The sequence below is a fragment of the Salvelinus alpinus genome, chromosome 30 (assembly GCF_045679555.1).
Source record: "Salvelinus alpinus chromosome 30, SLU_Salpinus.1, whole genome shotgun sequence".
In the NCBI taxonomy this organism is placed as follows: Eukaryota; Metazoa; Chordata; class Actinopteri; order Salmoniformes; family Salmonidae; genus Salvelinus; species Salvelinus alpinus.
In genome coordinates, this window is record NC_092115.1 from 32,436,480 (window position 1) to 32,447,338 (window position 10,859).

Below are 10,859 nucleotides of genomic sequence, written 5' to 3' on the forward strand. Positions count from 1 at the left end.
TGAGACGCAGAGGAGGTGAACAGATGATCTCTGCATGTGTGGTTCCCAGCATGGAGGAGGAGGATGTGTGATGGTGTGGGGGTGCTTTGCTGGTGACACTGTCTGTGATTTATTTACAATTCAAGGCACACTTAACCAGCATGGCTTCCACAGCATTCTGCAGCAATACACCATCCCATTGCGCTTAGTAGGACTATCATTTGTTTTTCAACAGGACAATGACCCAACACACCTCCAGGCTGTGTAAGGGATATTTGACCAAGAAGGAGAGTGATGGAGTGCTGCATCAGATGACCTGGCCTCCACAATCACCCGACCTCAACCCAATTGAGATGGTTTGAGATGAGTTGGACCGCAGAGTGAAGGAAAAGCAGCCAACAAGTGCTCAGCATATGTGGGAACTCCTTCAAGACTGTTGGAAATCATTCCAGGTGAAGCTGGTTGAGTGAATTCCGAGAGTGTGCAAAGCTGTCATGAAGGCAAAGGGTATCTACTTTGAAGAATATAAAATATATTTTTTACATGATTCCATGTGTTATTTCATAGTTTTGATGTCTTCACTATTATTCTACAATGTAGAAAATAGCAAAAATAAAGAAAAACCCTTGAATGAGTAGGTGTTCTAAAACTTTTGACCGGTAGTGTATACAGTGGCAAATAAAAGTATGTGAACCCTTTGGAATTACCTGGATTTCTGCATAAATTGGACAAAAAATGTGATCTGATCTTCCTCTAAGTCACAAAAATAGACAAACACAGTGTGCTTAAACTAATAACACACAAATTATTGTATTTTTATTGTCTATATTGAATCCATATTTGAAATATTCACAGTGTAGGTTGGAAAAAGTATGTGAACCCCTAGGCTAATGACTTCTCCAAAAGCTTATTGGAGTCAGGACTCCGCTAACCTGGAGTCCAATCAATGAGATGAGATTGGAGATGTTGGTTAGAGCTGCCCAGCAATTTAAAAACACTCACAAAATGTGAGTTTGCTATTCACATGAAGAATTGCCTGAAGTGGACCATGCCTCGAACAAAAGAGATCTCAGAAGACCTACGATTAAGAATTGTTGACTTGCATAAAGCTGGAAAGGGTTACAAAAGTATCTCTAAAAGCCTTGGCGTTCATCAGCCCACGGTAAGACAAATGATCTATAAATGGAAAAAAGTTCAGCACTGTTGCTAATCTCCCTAGGAGTGGCCGTCCTGCAAAGATGACTGCAAGAGCACAGCGCAGAATGCTCAATGAGGTTAAGAAGAATACTGTGTCAGCTAAAGACTTACAGAAATCTCAAGAAAATGCAAACATCTCTGTTGACAAGTCTACGATATGTAGAACACTAAACAAGAATGGTGTTTTGGGAGGACACCACGGAAGAAGCCACTGCTGTCCAAAAAAAATATTGCTGCACATCTGAAGTTTGCAAAAAGCACCTGAATGTTCCACAGCACTACTGGCAAAATATTCTGTGGACAGATGGAACTAAAGTTGAGTTGTTTGGAAGGAAGGAAGGAACACACAACACTATGTGTGGGGGAAAAAAGGCACAGCACACCAACATCAAAACCTCATCCCAACTGTAAAATATGGGGGAGGGAGCATGATGGTTTGGGGCTGCTTTGCTGCCTCAGAGCCTGGACAACTTGCTATCATCGACAGAAAAATGAATTCCCAAGTTTATCAAGACATTTTGCAGGAGAATGTAAGGCTATCTATCCGCCAATTGAAGCTCAACAGAAGTTGGGTGATGCAACAGGACAACAACCCAAAACACAGAAGTAAATCAACAACAGAATGGCTTCAACAGAAGAAAATACACCTTCTGGAATGGCCCAGTCAGAGTCCTGACCTCAACCCGATTGAGATGCTGTGGCATGACCTCGAGAGCAGTTCACACCAGACATCCCAAGAATATTGCTGAACTGAAACAGTTTGTAAAGAGGAATGGTCCAAAATTCCTCCTGACCATTGTGCAGGTCTGATACGCAAAGACAAAAAACATTTTGTTTAGGTTATTGCTGCCAAAGGAGGGTCAACCAGTTATTAAATCCAAGGGTTCACATACTTTTCCCACCCTGCACTGTGAATGTTTGCACGGTGTGTTCAATAAAGACATGAACTGTTTATGTGTTATTAGTTTAAGCAGACTGTATTTGTCTATTGTTGTGACTTAGATGAAGATTAGATCAAATTTTATGACCAATTTATGCAGAAATCCAGGTAATTCCAAAGGGTTCACATACTTTTTCTTGCACATGTATATATATATAATCTCTGTAATACTACTATCCACCTAGCAATTTTATGAAGTTGGCTTTAGCTACTCTCCCCACACATTTCTACTACTATTAGTAAAAGTTATGTGGAAAGTTATGTGTGTTAGTTGTGGGGGTGCCCGTGGAGCTGGAGATCGGAGGTGTCCGGTGAGAAAAAGGCAGATTGAGGTTGTCAGAGTCAGAGTAGTACAGAAAGTGTTATATGCCGAAGCAGTAAAGAGAGTTGTTTTTTTCGTTTTTTTCTCTCTTTTCTTTTTTTCTTCTTTCAGAAACGTTTTATCGCATTTCCTTTAAAACAGCTCAGAAATATTTTTGTGTAAAAAGTACATGTTGTTAAAACCAATAAAATAGTACTTTTCTATGTAACACATCCAATTCTGTAAAAGCCATTTAAAATGTGTACAAATGATTTAACAAAAGTAAAACATTTTTAAGACATGGAAAACATGTTAAAAAGTAACTTTGTTAAAAAGCTGTCTTCGGTCCTTTGTACAGGAGCGGGGTGAGTCCTTAACAAACTCGCCTCCTCCTGCTCTTCCGAATCAATCACCATCCTGTCCTTCGGGGCCAAGAGAAGATCCCTCCCCTAGGCGCACGCCTGGGGGGTGGTCTCTACTCGTTTCACTACCAGCAGGTTGCGGGAGGACCACAGTGCATCCTTCAGACACGTGAGGGTGGGCCAGAGCTTGGTGAAGGCCTTCGGTGGAATAGGCCTTCGGCCCACCCCATACAGCACGAGCTGGGGCGTTAGGTCCTCCCCTGCAGGCAGACATTCGGAGATCAGGGGGCCTGCTTCCTTTCACAGGTCCCTGGCGGCTCTGCACTCCCAGAGCAAGTGCCTCACCGACTCCTCTTGGCCACAGCCTGGTCGGGGGCATGCGGATATCCTCGCCATGCCCCGGGAGTGCATAACGGCCCTGACCGGGAGGATCTCGTGGGCGACCATCCAGGACAGGTCCCAGTGCCGATTCAGGAGAGCAGGATGGGCCACGTTACGCCAATCCATTATGGGCTCGCCTATAGCAAGCCCGCGCACTGGACACACTGGTTCCCACTCCTGCACCTGCACAAGAGAGAGAAGAGAGCGGTATTAAGTTAAAACCGTGACTGCTTCTTTTTCCAGTTTAAAATGTCTTATAAACTTCTGGAGCTGGACGAAGTGTGTGTGGGGCAGGAAAGAAAGTGTCTCGCAGGTCGACTAGGATCAGCCTCAGGGTTCTGAGGTAAGATCCCAGCCAGAACCGTGCGAGGGCCTGTGTCTTGTTGTTGACCGGGCAGGTGGCAAGAGTGAGATGTAACGCTGTGTAGCAACTGCCCAGAAACAAGTAGAGGTCAGGCAAGCCTTTCCCCCCCTTGGACCTGGGCCTCTTGACCACCTCCCTCCTCAGCCTCTCCCACTTGCTTCCCCACAGGAGGTAGAACAGCATCGGTTCCAGAGCTAAAAGAGTTCTTCGTGGGGGGATAAAAACAGAACTGATTAATAAAAGCACAGGTAAAATCACAGCTTTAATGATAAAAACCTTGCCCTCAAAAGTCAGCTGTCGATATCCCCAAAAACCCAGTTTCTGTCTTACTGTCCCCAGGATCCCACTCCAGTTGCCGCTCCCTCCTACCTCCCAGTCAAACTTTATCCCCAGTATCCTTATGTCCGTCTTTTTAACAGTCAGTGGAAGTCTGGTCAAGTCTGGGTCTGTCCAAAAAATTGGGCCTCTGTCTTGTCTCTGTTCAGTCTCGCCCCAGAGGCTCGTCCGTACCAGTCAGTCCTGTCCAGGGTCCGATCGACGGATAAAAGGTCGGTACATAAAATGTTCACATCGTCCATGTAAAAAAATCACTTGGCGGTCATCCCCCCACTCCCCGGGATACCCACCCCACTGATTCGTTGGTCCCTTTGCAAGACCTGTGCCAGTGGTCAGATGCAGGCCACAAACAGAAGAGGAGTTTATCGCCCTGACGGACGCCACAGTGTACTCCCACTGCTTTTGACAAATGCCCATTTACAAGGGTTTTGCTGGTGACATCCTCGTACAGCAGTCCCACCCAAGCTAAGAACCTGTCCGGGAAGCCCATTTTTTGCAGTACCTTGAAGAGGTACTGGTGCGAGACCTGATCAAAGGCTTTTTCCAAATCTAAATTTAGGACTACAAGCCGCATGTTTCTGTCTCTCGCATAACAGATGGCATCTCTGATCAGTACCAGGCTGTCCGTGATCTTCCTTCCGGGAATGACACAAGTTTGGTCCGGGTGGATCACCTACCCTAAAATAGAAGACATTCTGAGTGTGAAAACCTTGGTAAAAAGTTTACAATCAAATTTAAAAGGGTAATCGGTCTCGAGTTCTTCAGGTCAGTCCTGTAATTTTTTTAATGTAAAAGAGTCACGATCCCTACTCTAAAACTGTCAGGTAGTCTGTCAAGGTGTTCAAAGTCAGTAAAAACAGTGAGAAGTTTGTTGGCTAAAACATCCCAAAAGGTCAGATACAACTCCAAGGGGAGGCCATCCTCCCCCGGTGACTTACCCCTCTTAAAATGTTTCAGTCCTCGATCGATTTCTGTCCTCGTCAGGTCGTTTGTTAGGTTGTCTGTGTTGGGTAAGGTCCTGTCGATGTACAGAGAATGACACAAATATAAATTTTCGCAAAGTCTGCTGCCTCACTTTGTATGATGCCAATTTGCATATACTCCAGAATGTTATGTAGAGTTATCAGATGAATTGCAATTAATTGCAAAGTCCCTCTTTGCCATGCAAATGAACTAAATCCCCCCAAAACATTTCCACTGCATTTCAGCCCTGCCACAAAAGGACTAGCTGACATCATGTCAGTGATTCTCTCGTTAACACAGGTGTGAGTGGTGACGAGGACAAGGCTGGAGATCACTCTGTCATGCTGATTGAGTTCGAATAACAGACTGGAAGCTTCAAAAGGAGGGTGATGCTTGGAATCATTGTTCTTCCTCTGTCAACCACAGTTACCTGCAAGGAAACACGTGCTGTCATCATTGCTTTGCACAAAAAGGGCTTCACAGGCAAGGATATTGCTGCCAGTAAGATTGCACCTAAATCAACCATTTATCGGATCATCAAGAACTTCAAGGAGAGCGGTTCAATTGTTGTGAAGAAGGCTTCAGGGCGCCCAAGAAAGTCCAGCAAGCGCCAGGACCGTCTCCTAAAGTTGATTCAGCTGCGGGATCGGGGCACCACCAGTACAGAGCTTGCTCAGGAATGGCAGCAGGCAGGTGTGAGTGCATCTGCATGCACAGTGAGGCAAAGACTTTTGGAGGATGGCCTGGTGTCAAGAAGGGCAGCAAAGAAGCCACTTCTCTCCAGGAAAAACATCAAGGACAGACTGATATTCTGTAAAAGGTACAGGGATTGGACTGCTGAGGACTGGGGTAAAGTCCTTTTCTCTGATGAATCCCCTTTCCGATTGTTTGGGGCATCCGGAAAAAAGCTGTCCGGAGAAGACAAGGTGAGCGCTACCATCAGTCCTGTGTCATGCCAACAGTAAAGCATCCTGAGACCATTCATGTGTGGGGTTGCTTCTCAGCCAAGGGAGTGGGCTCACTCACAATTTTGCCTAAGAACACAGCCATGAATAAAGAATGGTACCAACACATCCTCCGAGAGCAACTTCTCCCAACCATCCAGGAAGTTTGGTGATGGACAATGCCTTTTCCAGCATGATGGAGCACCTTGCCATAAAGCAAAAGTGATACCTACAGTGGGGAGAACAAGTATTTGATACACTGCCGATTTTGCAGGTTTTCCTACTTACAAAGCATGTAGAGGTCTGTAATTTTTATCATAGGTACACTTCAACTATGAGAGACGGAATCTAAAACAAAAATCCAGAAAATCACATTGTATGATTTTTAAGTAATTAATTTGCATTTTATTGCATGACATAAGTATTTGATACATCAGAAAAGCAGAACTTAATATTTGGTACAGAAACCTTTGTTTGCAATTACAGAGATCATACGTTTCCTGTAGTTCTTGACTAGGTTTGCACACACTGCAGCATGGATTTTGGCCCACTCCTCCCTACAGATCTTCTCCAGATCCTTCAGGTTTCGGGGCTGTCGCTGGGCAATACGGACGTTCAGCTCCCTCCAAAGATTTTCTATTGGGTTCAGGTCTGGAGACTGGCTAGGCCACTCCAGGACCTTGAGATGCTTCTTACGGAGCCACTCCTTAGTTGCCATGGCTGTGTGCTTCGTGTCGTTGTCATGCTGGAAGACCCAGCCACGACCCATCTTCAATGCTCTTACTGAGGGAAGGAGGTTGTTGGCCAAGATCTCGCGATACATGGCCCCATCCATCCTCCCCTCAATACGGTGCAGTCGTCCTGTCCCCTTTGCAGAAAAGCATCCCCAAAGAATGATGTTTCCACCTCCATGCTTCACGGTTGGGATGGTGTTCTTGGGGTTGTACTCATACTTCTTCTTCCTCCAAACACGGCGAGTGGAGTTAGACCAAAAAGCTCTATTTTTGTCTCATCAGACCACATGACCTTCTCCCATTCCTCCTCTGGATCATCCAGATGGTCATTGGCAAACTTCAGACAGGCCTGGACATGCACTGGCTTAAGCAGGGGGACCTTGCGTGCGCTGCAGGATTTTAATCCATGACGGCGTAGTGTGTTACTAATGGTTTTCTTTGAGACTGTGGTCCCAGCTCTCTTCAGGTCATTGACCAGGTCCTGCCGTGTAGTTCTGGGCTGATCCCTCACCTTCCTCATGATCATTGATGCCCCACGAGGTGAAATCTTGCATGGAGCCCCAGACCGAGGGTGATTGACCGTCATCTTGAACTTCTTCCATTTTCTAATAATTGCGCCAACAGTTGTTTCCTTCTCACCAAGCTGCTTGCCTATTGTCCTGTAGCCCATCCCAGCCTTGTGCAGGTCTACAATTTTATCCCTGATGTCCTTACACAGCTCTCTGGTCTTGGCCATTGTGGAGAGGTTGGAATCTGTTTGATTGTGTGTGGACAGGTGTCTTTTATACAGGTAACGAGTTCAAACAGGTGCAGTTAATACAGGTAATGAGTGGAGAACAGGAGGGCTTCTTAAAGAAAAACTAACAGGTCTGTGAGAGCCGGAATTCTTACTGGTTGGTAGGTGATCAAATACTTATGTCATGCAATAAAATGCAAATTAATTATTTAAAAATCATACAATGTGATTTTCTGGATTTTTGTTTTAGATTCCGTCTCTCACAGTTGAAGTGTACCTATGATAAAAATTACAGACCTCTACATGCTTTGTAAGTAGGAAAACCTGCAAAATCGGCAGTGTATCAAATACTTGTTCTCCCCACTGTAAGTGGCTCGGGGAACAAAACATCGATATGTTGGGTCCAAGGTCAGGAAACTCCCCAGACCTTAATCTCATTGAGAACTTGTGGTCAATCCTCAAGAGGCGTGTGGACAAACAAAACCCACAAAATCTGTACTCTTTGCATCAACTTCATGTAATTGTCAATAAAAGCCTTTGACACTTATGAAATGCTTGTAATTATACTTCAGCATTCCATAGTAACATTTTACAAAAATATCTAAAGATGCATAAGCAGCAAACTTTGTGGAAATTAATATTTGTGTCATTCTCAAAACTTTTGGCCACGACTGTATGTTAAAACGTCCCCCATGGTTTCCTCACACACATCCTTTACTCCAAACAGTTCCCCATAAAAATCCTCGACTACTTCCTTCTGTATTTACTCCAAACAGTTCCCCATAAAAATCCTCGACTACTTCCTTCTGTATTCCTTCTGTATCTGTTTTTAAAATCCCATCTTTATTTTTTTAATCTGTCATTGTTCTACCTTTACTATTTTCTTAAAAAAGTACCTTGTGCACTTGTACCCTCTTCTAATTCCCTTTCCTTACTTCTTAAAATAACCCCCTTACTTTTCTGTTATGCTAAAAGTGCTATTTCCTGTTTTACTTCTTTAATTTCATGGTTAAAATCAAAGCCCTGTTGACCTAGATTAAAATACCTTTCCAGTCGCCTCTACAGTCTCACCATGCGTCTATCTTTTTCTTTACTTTTCGTCTTTCCTATCTCTCTAAAGAAGGTCCTCGTCCTACCCTTCACCATTTCCCACCACTGTGCTCGTGTGTCAAAGAAGTCCTGTAGCATCTGCCACTGGCTGAACTGCTCCCTGTACTGACTAACTACTCTATCATCTTCTAAAAGGGAGCAGTTCAGTTTCCAGGGCCCTCTTCCCACAGTCACACCCGAAGTTAGTGATCTGAGAAGAAAGCAGGGGTTATTCTAGCATCAGTTGGGGAACAGTCACGGGTAAACAGATAGTCAATGCGAGAGGCTCTGGTGCCGTCACCACTGGTCCAGGTGAAGCCCTCCTCTCTTGGATGCAAGGTTTTAAAACAGTCAGTCAGTTTAAAATCCCTGCACAGCCCTTGCAATAAAACACTTGACCTATCTACCTTAAATCCTTTCCCGCCCCTCTCCTGTCTGCTCTACTTAAAACACAATTAAAATCCCCACCCACTACTAGAGGATCCCTCCTTAGCATGTGGGACTGCAGGTCTTCTTCTACCGGTCATGTTTGTCGTTAAAACCATACACATTTTAGCACATTAAAATCATTTACATTTACATTTAAGTCATTTAGCAGACGCTCTTATCCAGAGCGACTTACAAATTGGTGCATTCACCTTATGATATCCAGTGGAACAACCACTTTACAATAGTGCATCTAACTCTTTTAAGGGGGGGGGGGGTTAGAAGGATTACTTTATCCTATCCTAGGTATTCCTTAAAGAGGTGGGGTTTCAGGTGTCTCCGGAAGGTGGTGATTGACTCCGCTGACCTGGCGTCGTGAGGGAGTTTGTTCCACCATTGGGGTGCCAGAGCAGCGAACAGTTTTGACTGGGCTGAGCGGGAACTGTACTTCCTCAGAGGTAGGGAGGCGAGCAGGCCAGAGGTGGATGAACGCAGTGCCCTTGTTTGGGTGTAGGGCCTGATCAGAGCCTGAAGGTACGGAGGTGCCGTTCCCCTCACAGCTCCGTAGGCAAGCACCATGGTCTTGTAGCGGATGCGAGCTTCAACTGGAAGCCAGTGGAGAGAGCGGAGGAGCGGGGTGACGTGAGAGAACTTGGGAAAGTTGAACACCAGACGGGCTGCGGCGTTCTGGATGAGTTGTAGGGGTTTAATGGCACAGGCAGGGAGCCCAGCCAACAGCGAGTTGCAGTAATCCAGACGGGAGATGACAAGTGCCTGGATTAGGACCTGCGCCGCTTCCTGCGTGAGGCAGGGTCGTACTCTGCGAATGTTGTAGAGCATGAACCTACAGGAACGGGTCACCGCCTTGATGTTAGTTGAGAACGACAGGGTGTTGTCCAGGATCACGCCAAGGTTCTTAGCACTCTGGGAGGAGGACACAATGGAGTTGTCAACCGTGATGGCGAGATCATGGAACGGGCAGTCCTTCCCCGGGAGGAAGAGCAGCTCCGTCTTGCCGAGGTTCAGCTTGAGGTGGTGATCCGTCATCCACACTGATATGTCTGCCAGACATGCAGAGATGCGATTCACCACCTGGTTATCAGAGGGGGGAAAGGAGAAGATTAATTGTGTGTCGTCTGCATAGCAATGATAGGAGAGACCATGTGAGGATATGACAGAGCCAAGTGACTTGGTGTATAGCGAGAATAGGAGAGGGCCTAGAACAGAGCCCTGGGGGACACCAGTGGTGAGAGCACGTGGTGCGGAGACAGATTCTCGCCACGCCACCTGGTAGGAGCGACCTGTCAGGTAGGACGCAATCCAAGCGTGGGCCGCGCCGGAGATGCCCAGCTCGGAGAGGGTGGAGAGGAGGATCTGATGGTTCACAGTATCAAAGGCAGCCGATAGGTCTAGAAGGATGAGAGCAGAGGAGAGAGAGTTAGCTTTAGCAGTGCGGAGCGCCTCCGTGACACAGAGAAGAGCAGTCTCAGTTGAATGACTAGTCTTGAAACCTGACTGATTTGGATCAAGAAGGTCATTCTGAGAGAGATAGCAGGAGAGCTGGCCAAGGACGGCACGTTCAAGAGTTTTGGAGAGAAAAGAAAGAAGGGATACTGGTCTGTAGTTGTTGACATCGGAGGGATCGAGTGTAGATTTTTTCAGAAGGGGTGCAACTCTCGCTCTCTTGAAGACGGAAGGGACGTAGCCAGCGGTCAAGGATGAGTTGATGAGCGAGGTGAGGTAAGGGAGAAGGTCTCCGGAAATGGTCTGGAGAAGAGAGGAGGGGATAGGGTCAAGCGGGCAGGTTGTTGGGCGGCCGGCCGTCACAAGACGCGAGATTTCATCTGGAGAGAGAGGGGAGAAAGAGGTCAAAGCACAGGGTAGGGCAGTGTGAGCAGAACCAGCGGTGTCGTTTGACTTAGCAAACGAGGATCGGATGTCGTCGACCTTCTTTTCAAAATGGTTGACGAAGTCATCAGCAGAGAGGGAGGAGGGGGGAGGAGGGGGAGGAGGATTCAGGAGGGAGGAGAAGGTGGCAAAGAGCTTCCTAGGGTTAGAGGCAGATGCTTGGAATTTAGAGTGGTAGAAATTGGCTTTAGCAGCAGAG